Below are 11898 nucleotides of genomic sequence, written 5' to 3'. Positions count from 1 at the left end.
ATATGGTGGTTCCAGGGAATTCACTATGGCCAAAGCGTACAAAACACTTTCCAAAACAAAATCTCCTTTCATCCAACATGTTAAATCTTTCACAATGAAAGCAATGTACCAATTAGAATGTGGTTAGCTGCAAGGAAATGAAAACATGATGAATGGTGACTTAAACAATGAAGATATTTAATTATCTGAGGTAGCCAGTCAGGGCTGGTAGTGTGATTCTATGTCATCAAGCATCTGGGCTCTTCCCATCTTTTCATTTCACCATCCTCAGCTTTTGGTAATTATGAATATATTAGTTTTGGTAGAAAGAATAAAGCCCACCCCCCATATCTGAATACTTAGAACCTCTGAATATATTTAATATATATATTTAATATATATGTCTTTTCTTGTAATAGGGACTTTGTAGATTTAGTTTAGAACCTTAAGATGGGGAGATTACCCTGGTTTATTCAGGTGGGACTAATGTAATCATGTGGTCCCTATGAGAGGGAGGCAGGAGAGTTAGAGTCAAAGAAAGAAATGCATTGATGGAAGCAGAGGTTAGGGAAACAGAGATTTGAGGATATTATGCTGCTGATTTTGAAGATGGAGGAAGGAGTCATGATCCAAGGATGAAGGCAGGCTCTAAAAGCTGGAGAAGGGGTGCCTGGGTGGCTCAGGTGGTTAAGCATCTGCCTTCAGCTCAGGTCATGATCCCAGGGTCCCTGCTCAGAGGGGACCCTGCATTCATTGGGGGAATGAATGCTTCTCCCTCTCCCTCTGCCCATCCCCCCTACCACCTTGTTCATGCTTGCTCTGTCACTCTTTCAAATAAATAAATAAAATATTAAAAAAAAGATTAAAAAAAATAAAAAATTCTGATCTCCAAATCTGTAATATAACAGGTATGTTTTTTAAACCATTGAGTTTGTGGTCATTTAGCAATAGAAAATTAATACATCACCCATGGTTGCAAGATGGCTGTCAGAGCTCCAGGTATTACTTTCATATTTAATGTAGGGAGAAAAGGTAGGGGATGAAAGGGCAGAGCATGCTGCATCCACCCCTTTTGTCAGGAAAGAACAAACTTTCACAACCACCCTACCAGCTGACTTCCCCGTATACATTATTGACTAGAACTCTTACACAATGGCCACTTCTAGCTACAAGGGAGGGTGGGAGGGTAACTTACTTTCTAGTCTTATTTGTTTTGTGGATGGGCTCAATTCATTATTAATGAAAGCATAAGGGATGCCTGGGTGGCTCAGCTGCTGAGTGCCTGCCTTTGGCCCAGGGTGTGTCCCTGGAGTCCCGGGATCGAGTCCCACATCGGGCTCCCTGCATGGAGCCTGCTTCTCCCTCTGCCTATGTTTCTGCCTCTCTGTGTGTGTGTGTCTCTCCTGAACAAATAAATAAAATCTTTAAAAAGAAAAAAAAAAAAGCATAAGAGTGATGCTGAGGTGTAGAACCTGGGAATATGTGAGTGAAGTTTCCTTTTATCTGGGAGAAAGGGCCCTGAGAAAGTCTTGGTCCTATATGCTGGGTATTATTCACCTTCAGCAGCCTGAGGCAGAATGGTAAGGTAACTCAGAAATTGGGTCTCTCATAATTGGGGGTTCATGTATTTTTGGAAAGTGGCAATGGAGAGCATTTAAGAGTCTTTGGTTGGAGAATGCTGGCATATGCCTTGAACCAGAGCCATAGGAGGTTTGTGTTCTTTATAAGCCACTTCTTCCATGTGGAGAAGGCCGAGCCAGCTCCAAAAGTGTAAGAAGTGAAAGCTGAAAAACTCCAGCCATAAAAAGGGCTCTGGAGAGCACAAAAGAAGATGAGAGCTAAAATTGAGGAGTGAACGAGTGAAATCGAGTATTCTTTTAGGGATGTAATACAGAGAAAGCTAGGCATTATTATTTTTTATTCTGCATTTACCTGTTTGGTAGCTCTCTTGTTAGGGAGTAGGCTCTCTGTGAGAGGTCATGGTGAGATTGGTGATCATAGAAAGCTTGGGTAGATTTCTTGGCATAGGCTAGATATCTGGGCAAGGGATATGACATTTATAGCTTTTGGTGAAAGGTCATAAGCCTGCTTTAGTGTACCAAGAGGAACACACAGCACTGAGGACAACATAGAGTGACTTTGGCAGGGAGACAAAAAAGCTAAGCAAAAACTAAGTTGCTTTTGGTAGGGATCCTCATTGGGATTGGCTGGACCATAGGATTTCCCTGCTAGTTCTGGCTATTGGAAAGAAGTTTGTTGGAGTGGATTCTCCACATATCTGAGTGGGGGAGCACCATTCTTGATCCTCATACCTACCTCCTATAGATACACTAACACGTATGCATAGATGTATATGTGCCAAGATGATCGTTGCATCAATCTTTGTAAATAATAAAAAAAAAAAAGAAGCAGAAACCATCTAAACGTCCATTTGAAGGGGCCTGCTTAAAAAAATTATGCTATATCCATATAATGGAATACTTTGTGACCATTTATATAGATGATATACAGTAAATTAATATTATATTAAGAGAATCAAGCAAGACAGAGAGCTTTGGATATAATATGCTCCCATTATGATGCCTCTTGTCTCTGTGGTTGGGGAATGAAGTTTTTCGAAGGAAGGAAGAGATATTTTTTGCTTGTTCTGAAAAATGTTTTAACCAGATATGTTATGCCAGTTATCTATTGCTGTATAACAAATCATCTCGAAACTTAGTGGCTAAATAGCTATTTTATTTGGTTACAATTCTAAGGGTCAGCAATTAGGGCTGGGTTCAGCTGGGCAGTTCTCCTAAGGTCTTCTCTTGGTCATGTGGTTGCAGTTGTCTGGTGACCAGACAAGAACTGGATAATTTAAGAGAAACTCACTTAAGCTACTAATGCTGGCTGTCATGAAATACATCTGTCTCCAGCAGTTAGCCTCAGCTTAATACAATGCCTATGTTCAAAAAGACCAGGAGCTGAAGTTGCAAAGCTTATTGAGGCTCAGACTCCCAGAGGAACTCACATAACATTTCTGCTGCATTTTGTTAGTCAAAGTAAGTCACAAGGCTAGCGCAGATTCATGGACTGAGGAAATAGACTCCATCTCTTATTGGGAGGAGTTGCAAAGAAAGAATTTGTGGCCATTTTTAATTTACCGCATTCATACATTACTTTTTCAAATAAAAGATTACTTAAATAAAATAATGCTATTTGTAATAAATTCATAGGATTTTAAGAATTGGGTGGAGAGTGCCTGCTTGTCTCAACTGGAAGAGCACACGACTCTTGATCTTGAGATTGTAAGTTCGAGCCCCGTGTTAGGGTAAAGGTTACTTAAATTTTATTTTTTAAAAATCTTTAGAGGAATTGGGTGAAACGTTGGAGATTGTCTTATATAAAATCTTCTAATTTTATAGGAAGGACACTGAGGTCAGAAAGGTAAAGTGTTTGGGGTAAGTTAACTCAGTGGTAGCATTAGGATAGAACCAGGTCTTCTGACTTCCAGTCTTGTGCTCTTAATTCCACAGTAAGATTTCCTTTTGCCAACAAAGCTTATTAATGATCTTTGATCAAGAGACCTTGACAACTTTGTAGCCCAATTACTCTCATAGTTGAGAATGTTGAAGGTTACACCTCAACCAAATGAAGGTAAAGACTAAAGAAAGAATCCAAACAATTCTGAGAAAAGTAAAATGGGAATTAAAAAACTTTTTAAAAAATTTATTTAAGAGAGAGAGAGAGAGCAAGAGAGAGAAAGCACGAGCAGGGTGAGGGGCCGAGGGAGAAGCAGACTCCCTGCTGAGTCCCAAGCCCAATGTGGGGCTTGATCCAGGGAGTCTAGGATCATGACCCCAGCTGAGGGCAGACACTTAACCTCCTAAGCTACCTAGGCACCCCTATAATGGGAATTTGAATTATCTAGGTTGTCTAGTCTCAGTGCTTATTTTTTATTTATGTATTTATTTATTTAAGAAACCTAGTCTTAGTATATCTGTGGGATAAATAATTTACCAAGTCATAAATAACTTGGTCAAAATTGCTTTATAAAATGCTCAAATGGCTCTAGATGATTTTTCCTTTTGGGAGATTTTACAAACCAAATGTACTGCTAAGTATATTTAAATTATCTTGTTGATCCCACTGAGAATTTTTTTTTAAGGATTTTATTTATTTATTCATAGAGACACACACACACACACACACACACACACACACACAAAGGCAGAGACACAGGCAGAGGGAGAAGAAGGCTCCATGCAGGGAGCCCGATGTGGGACTCGATCCCGGGTTTCCAGGATCACACCCTGGGCTGCAGGTAGTGCCAAACCGCTGCGCCACTAGGGCTGCCCCCACTGAGAATTTAGGAGCGCTTTAACAGTTCTGATTAGTCTTTAATTAATATAATCTTGATTATTAATTGATTGGTTAATTAATATTTAAGTTATCCTGCAAATGTTTATTGTGACCCTACGAGTTCAAAGTATTATGCTGAAAATTATAAAGAACATAGAAAAGAATAAAGCATTCATTTTCCTCTTTTTTTTTTTTTAAGATTTTATTTATTTATTTTAGAGAGAGAGCATGTGCATGGAGCCAGGGTAGGGACAGAGGGAGAAAGAATCTCAAGCAGACCCCCTGCTAAATGAGGAGCCTTATATGGAGCTTGATCTCATGACCCTGAGATCATGACCTGAGCCAAAGTCAAGAGTCAGTGACTCCTCCTTCTTAAGAAGCTTAATATTTAGGGGTACCTGGGTGGCTCAGTTGGTTAAATGGCTGACTCTTGATTTTGGCTCAAGTAACGATCCCAGGGTCACAAGATCAAGCTCCAAGTCTGGCTCTGCACTGGTGAGTGTGGGGCCTGCTTAAGATTCTCTTTCTCCTCCCGCCCCGCCCCCCCTCGAAGAATGATTATAATCATGACAACCAGACAGAGGTAAATATCATTATTTATAGTGGAAAGGGGAAAAAAAGAACTTAAAGAGATATATATTTAGAGTAGTTAGCAAGATTTCCTCATGGAAAGTTAAAGTTAGGGAATTTAAAAGGTTTAAGTGCTTAGGATATAGTCCTGGGTATTAGAACCCTCAGGATAGATAATCTTTTTTTCCCCTAAGGAGGTCTTTTTGGTACATAAAGTTCTGAATTGAAGAATCCCTTTAATTATTACTATGCATGGATATTTGAATTAGTCTACCAAACAATTAAAATCAAAGTTCTGCTCTGCCAAGTAAGCAAAAGCAGGTAAGTAGCTCTTCTAACACAATTCTCCTTTAACAGAGTTACTTCATTTTGTGTTTGCTAACACAGCACACCAGATTATAAATTCTGATGAAAGCAAGGGAGATACAGGACAATAATTTCTTAATTTATCTATCTTTAACTTTTAAATTAAAGATTTTATTTCATGCTCATTCATGGATATTTTATGTTCAAAAATCACCTAAATAAAAAAGGTAAATAGTGAGTCAGAAGTTCCCTAAACTACAACAAAATGCTGAAGTTGGCCCATAATGCAGTGAGAATGAATGGTAAAATATCTATCTTGTTCATAGAATATAAGCCCATAAGCCATTCTTTTCACAGCATTCAGATCTTGTCCACAAGATGATCTGATGTGAGGATGGAGTTTTAACCAGCTATTGTTGCTTTTTTGGTTTAAACAAGACTTTCAATCCCATTTTATGAGTGCCTGTTATTTTTCAAAGTCTGGTTACCTTATAATAAGCAGGTGCTAATGGAGTACAGGATATATATATATATATATATATATATATATATATATATATATATATATATATAATTGGATAAATATGAACGTTGTATTTTTCTTGAGGGACAACACATATTCTTGGGACTTTTATTGAGTTACATTTTACTAGTCTTAAAATATTTAGTTATGTACTTAAAAGATACAGAGCATAGGTATTACATCCACAGAAAGTATTTTAGTCAGTGAATGTTCAATGTAGCAGGTAGAGATGAACTTAGCACGTCTTGTAGACTGAACTGGGAACAGACTCTTCAGCCATAAAATGCACTTAACAGTCTATTTAATAGTGGTGAGGTCCTTGAAAATGCAATATCCATGCTAATCTTGCCTTTTTCTAAATCACAGATGAAAAATAGGTCAGTTAGGTAGAGCCTTCTCTTTCTATTTAAAGTGTGACATTTAATCTATTTAAACAACTACCAAAACTTTATTAATTCATTGTAAGATAAGTGTGCTGAGAAAGCAGAGAACATTATTAAGACACAACGTTTTCCAAAATTTGATCTGGATATCTTAGATCCCAATCCCAGGACCCAATACAATCTTGGGGTGGGGGGGCAGGGTTCAATCAAATCAGTAACACCAAGGAAGGACCAGAAAAAAAGCAACCCAGAATTCAATGAAATCCCCCATTGTGCAATGGCTTAAAGGAACTGAATATACATTTTTTAAAATATTTATTTATTCATGAGAGACACAGAGAGAGAGAGAGAGGCAGAGACACAGGCAGAGGGAGAAACAGGCTCCATGCAGGGAGCCCGACATGGGACTTGATTCTGGGTACCCAGGATCACGCCCTGGATGGAAGGTGACGCTAAACCACTGAGCAACCCTGGCTGCCCAGGAACTGAATATTTTTTAAAGAGGCAAAAATTAGAAAAGGAACCTTTAGAGAAAGGTTTTCTACTTCCTTGATGCCTTTAAGGAAAATTCATTTGGAAAGAGTATACACAGAAAGCTTCTAGCAGATAACAAATCAAGGAGTTAAATTAGGGCTGAATGTAGATACCAGCTTTGGTGCATTTCTTTTAAACTACAATGTTCTGCAGAATTCTCTGGAGAGGAAAATGCAGGGTATGTGATAAATTGTAATTGCATTTCACTGGGGTATATTTTGGAGAATGACTGTTCACACTTTTCTTAGTCCCTCTTATTTATTTGAATAGGATTTAGTACTCTCTGGCCCCACCCTCCCAATCAGACCAAATGTATACCTACGGTAATGCAATAGTTCCATTCTTTCCTAAGAACAATTATAAAGAATAAGTGCTCCAGTATTTGAAATGTAAACACAATGATCGTCTATTACAGTTTTGGGTAGAGGTTTTAGAAAAAAAATTCTTTTTGTTGTTTTTATTTTTTCTTATATACATTCTTGGGTTGCAAATTTGGGTGCTATAATTTAAGACGTTTTCCTCCTCCTAGCCTCCTGCTCCAGATCCTGAAAGAAATCCTAGGAAAGAAAGGGCACCTAGAGGTTATTTCTCCGGCTTAACTGGCCACTGTGGATTCAACAGTAGTCTTATTCCAGAAAACTAACTCCATCAATTATAGAAAATAACTTTTTATAGAGTTTTTTCCAAACCTGTCTTCACTGCATATCTAGGAAGGATTATTTTCCTTCACACCATCAAAGCACCTAGGTTCTTCCTTTATTTTATGAGAATCATTCAGGTGATATGTAGTAGCTACTATTATTGGGCACATGTGGTATCTCATTTAGATTTTTTAATCCATGTTCCCAGGGGCAGAGTGCTGCTATTGACAATATCTGCCATCTCCCTTCTCATTAAAACCAAACCCCAACCCACTGTAAAACAAAATGGTGATAAAAAAAATCACACCTTACATATTTTGTGTCTTACCCTTCTACTCAGTGCTCTTTTTTAGTTTGGCAATCTTTTTAAAAAATTGGTGAGCCAAAGCAAAGAATTGTGTAGAAAGCAAAGGCTTTATTTTGTGACTTACCCTGTTTCTCTGGTATGGACTTTCATCCTTTACTATAAGTAAAAATTTATTTAAAAATCTGACTTTAAATCTTGATGTATTTACTGTAAAATTTACAAGTTGGAACCTTCTACCATCTTGATTTATATTATTTTAAAATGGAGTTCTTACCATTTCCCTTGGGGAGACTTTTTGGTTTGAATAGCTCTTACTGGCAGGTTGCCTTCTTTATATTTAGCCCAAATTTTCATTTTCAAAGACTGTTTTAGATAAGTACCCTGATAGCTCTAGCCAATGGATCTGTGTGCCACATAATAGAGTGTGACAATCCACTCAGTTGTGAAAGACACTGGAGATAAAGTAATAAAGTAGCATTTGTGTTATCACAGTGGCTTTACAAATGTAGTTAAACACTGACCCAACATTGTTACTCATTATTGGAAATTATAGATGTTTATAATTCTTCAAAATATATTAAGTTATGTCATATATCATATATTTAAATTTAAATTCAAAATCCGGTGATGAGAGAGATGTAAATTTGTAACACTCCTTGGAGGTTTGGGGACCATGAACCAATGAATACATTGCATTGCCACATTAAAGAACTCTTTTTATCTGTAAAGATATAAGCACCATCTTCCATTTTAGTAACTTAAAAACAGAGTTGTAAAATCTTATGATTTTAAAGAACTTAGATTTCCATGCCAAATTGTATCTGTAGACCTTTATAGATATATATATTTCTTGTTTTATTTACATCTCAATATAAATAAAGATACAAAAATATGAACTTCTTAGAATTGTTCCTAGATTCTGTTACAACAGTGTTTGAATTATGTGGCGGGAACATGTATTATTTCTTTTATGGTCCATATCAACAAAATTATTTTGTATGATTTTATATATATACAGTTGAAAATTTTGAATTTGTATGAGAATATTAGAAGTGGCATCTGAAATTGACAGCAAAAATAATAATGATTTATTATCTCTTGGACTATATATAATGTTGGTCTATAGACTTTTTTTTTTTTTAAGATTTTATTTATTTATTTATGAGAGAGACAGAGACACAGGCAGAGGGAGAAGCAGGCTCCATGCAGGGAGTCCGATGCGGGACTCAATCCCGGGACTCCAATATCACACCCTAGGCCAAAGGCAGGCGCCAAACCGCTTAGCCACCCAGGGATCCCCTGGTCTATAGATGCCTTAAGAGCAGGCTATTTATGCAATAAATATTTGTTGAGTAAATGAGTATATCCATAAATAATTATAAACTACCTTAATTAGCTTCATTTAAGCAATAAAGACATTTATTTTTTTAGATTTTATTTATTAGAGACACACACAGAGAGAGAAAGAGAGACACAGGCAGAGGGAGAAGCAGGCTCCATGCAGGGAGCCCAACGTAGGACTCTCCAGGATCATGCCCTGGGCTGAAGGCGGTGCTAAACCGCTAAGCCACCTGGGCTGCCCCGCAATAAAGACATTTAAATCACTCTGTTCACAGTAGAAAATGATGTAGTTAGGGTTGATTCCACTTTGGTCCCATTCAAATATGAGGTAAGTTTCTGAAGTCCCAAAAGCAATTAGTCTCATCTATAAGGCTGTTCAGTGGTTTGAAACAAGGGTGACTGTGTATGTGTATGTAAAAACTATTTGGCTACCCAGTGGAATAATTTGTATAACAAAGGCAGAATAACTGATTCTTTATTTACCAGTTTTCGAAATAAGTGGTTTACTAGCTTCCTCCATTGGTGATTTTTTAATATCATTATGAGCTCATGGAGAATGCAACGATTCCACAGACAATTCAAATTTGATGTGTTTCAATCCATTGGTTATTATGCTTACTGATGCTCAATGTGTCTCATTTATGGCCAGTAGGAGTTTCTTCAAGTTGGCTCCTGAGACTTTTTGACATTGGCTATAGTTTTTGATAGTTTCCTTGATAGTAAAATAAAATGTCCCAGATTTTTGTATATTTATTTTTTTTCCAGACTTGTAACAAGTTAGCTATTTCTCCCAGGATCCTTGGTTCCTTATAATAGGATTGTATTTCAAGACACAATCTGTGTGCTAAGGATGCTCATTATTACTGAGTTCATCTTTGTTTTAAGTCCTCTCAGTAAAAAAAGCTAGGCAGTATGTTTTCTATTTCCTCCCTTCCTCTCTCCCTTCTCTTTCCTTCCCTTCCATAATTCAGTAAAATAAATCATGAGTTTATTTTATTTTTAAAAATATTTTATTTATCTATTTATGAGAGACACAGAAAGAGAGGCAGAGACACAGGCAGAGGGAGAAGCAGGCTCCATGAAGGGAGCCTGATGTGGGACTCAATCCCAGGTCTTCAGGATCACGCCCTGGGTTGAAGGTGGTGCTAAACCGCTGACCCACCTGGGCTGCCCAAATCATGAGTTTATACTGATATTTAACTTCCATTTTACATCTTAACTCATTTCTCATACCAAGAATCTTGATATCAAAACACCAGCATGATACAATTTGAATTATCATATAAACCTTCATTTTCTTTATCCCACTTTACACATACAGCACTAGTCCTAATACCAACAACACATTTACTAATAGCAGTTATTTTATTCATTCATTTATTTATTTAAAGATTTTATTTATTTATTCATGAGAGAGAGAGAGAGAGAGGCAGAGACATAGGTAGAGAGAAGCAGGCTTCCTGCTTCCAGGATCACGCCCTGGGCGGAAGGCAGGCGCTAAACCGCTGAGCCACCCAGGCGTCCCTCATTTTATTTTTTTAAACAGATCTTTTTCATTAGGTTATATTGTAGTAGGAATTTACTGTCATATTACCATGTATTTTTTTAAAAAGGTTTCTAAAGCATCTTTTCAAAATATTTTATTTATTCACGACAGAGAGAGAGAGAGAGAGAGAGAGAGAGGCAGACACAGGCAGAGGGAAAAGCAGGCTCCATGCAGGAAGCCCTATGCGGGAGAGTCCATCCCAGGACTGCGGGACCACGCCTAAATCAAAGGCAGCCACTCAGCCGCTGAGCCACCCAGGCGTCCCAAATTACCCTGTTTTAAAATCACTTGGCAGAGTTATTTTCTTTATAGTTGAGCCACCAACTGGATACACATTTCAGGTTTTTTTTTTTTTTTAATTTATTTCTGATTTTTAGGGATTGCTTTTTTTCCACTTAGTTTTATTTTATTTTATTTATTTTTTTTTAATTTTTATTTATTTATAATAGTCACATAGAGAGAGAGAGAGAGAGAGAGAGGCAGAGACACAGGCAGAGGGAGAAGCAGGCTCCATGCACCGGGAGCCCAACGTGGGATTCGATCCCGGGTCTCCAGGATCGCGCCCTAGGCCAAAGGCAGGCGCCAAACCGCTGCGCCACCCAGGGATCCCTTAGTTTTATTTTATAATTAACTTTCAAAGTTCATAGTTTTACTAAGGACAGTCCTCATGTCAATGGTTTGGCGTTTTTTGGTATGCAATCTCTATGTTTCTGAGCTTCTTTTCTATGGACCTGAAAATGAATTAAAATAAGATCCATGTTTAATCATAATTCTGACATTTATTTGCTCTTACAGAAATCACACAATGTCTCAAACCAGTATTTCCAACTATGTGTTTCATGGATCACTCTGTAAGATGGGAAGTGGGAGGTGCGGTACAATGTGGGGATAGGATACCATGGTCAAATAAGTCTGAAAATGCCATATTCTCTTGGAGAATCATGATATACATAACACATAAAAGGCTCTAAAAAGACTTGGAGTAAGGAATCCTTTTTACGTTAGTAGAGTCAATTTTTTAAAAGAAAAGATTTTTATTTATTTATTCATGAGAGACACACACAGAGAGGCAGAGACATAGGCACAGAGGGAGAAGCAGGCCCCATGCAGAGAGCCCGAGGTGGGACTCCAGGATCATGCCCTGGGCTGAAGGCAGATGCTTAACTGCTGAGCCACCCAGGCATCCCTAGAGTCAATTGTTACCAAATTTATTTATCTCTGCAACAAGACTGTCTTCATATATAAATATATGTGAAAATATATAAATTTATTCATATATATATATTTTTACAATATTTATTTCACTGAATGAGAGTTCTATAGAGCATGCTTTGGGAAATGTTGCTCTCAAGTTTTCTTGTATATCAGAAAGGGATAATAATACCTGTTCTACGATTCTGAGTTATTGTCTGGATCAACTGGATTGG

Source organism: Vulpes vulpes, chromosome 12, assembly GCF_048418805.1.
Source record: "Vulpes vulpes isolate BD-2025 chromosome 12, VulVul3, whole genome shotgun sequence".
NCBI classification, from domain to species: Eukaryota; Metazoa; Chordata; class Mammalia; order Carnivora; family Canidae; genus Vulpes; species Vulpes vulpes.
Note: the sequence above shows the minus strand (reverse complement) of the source record.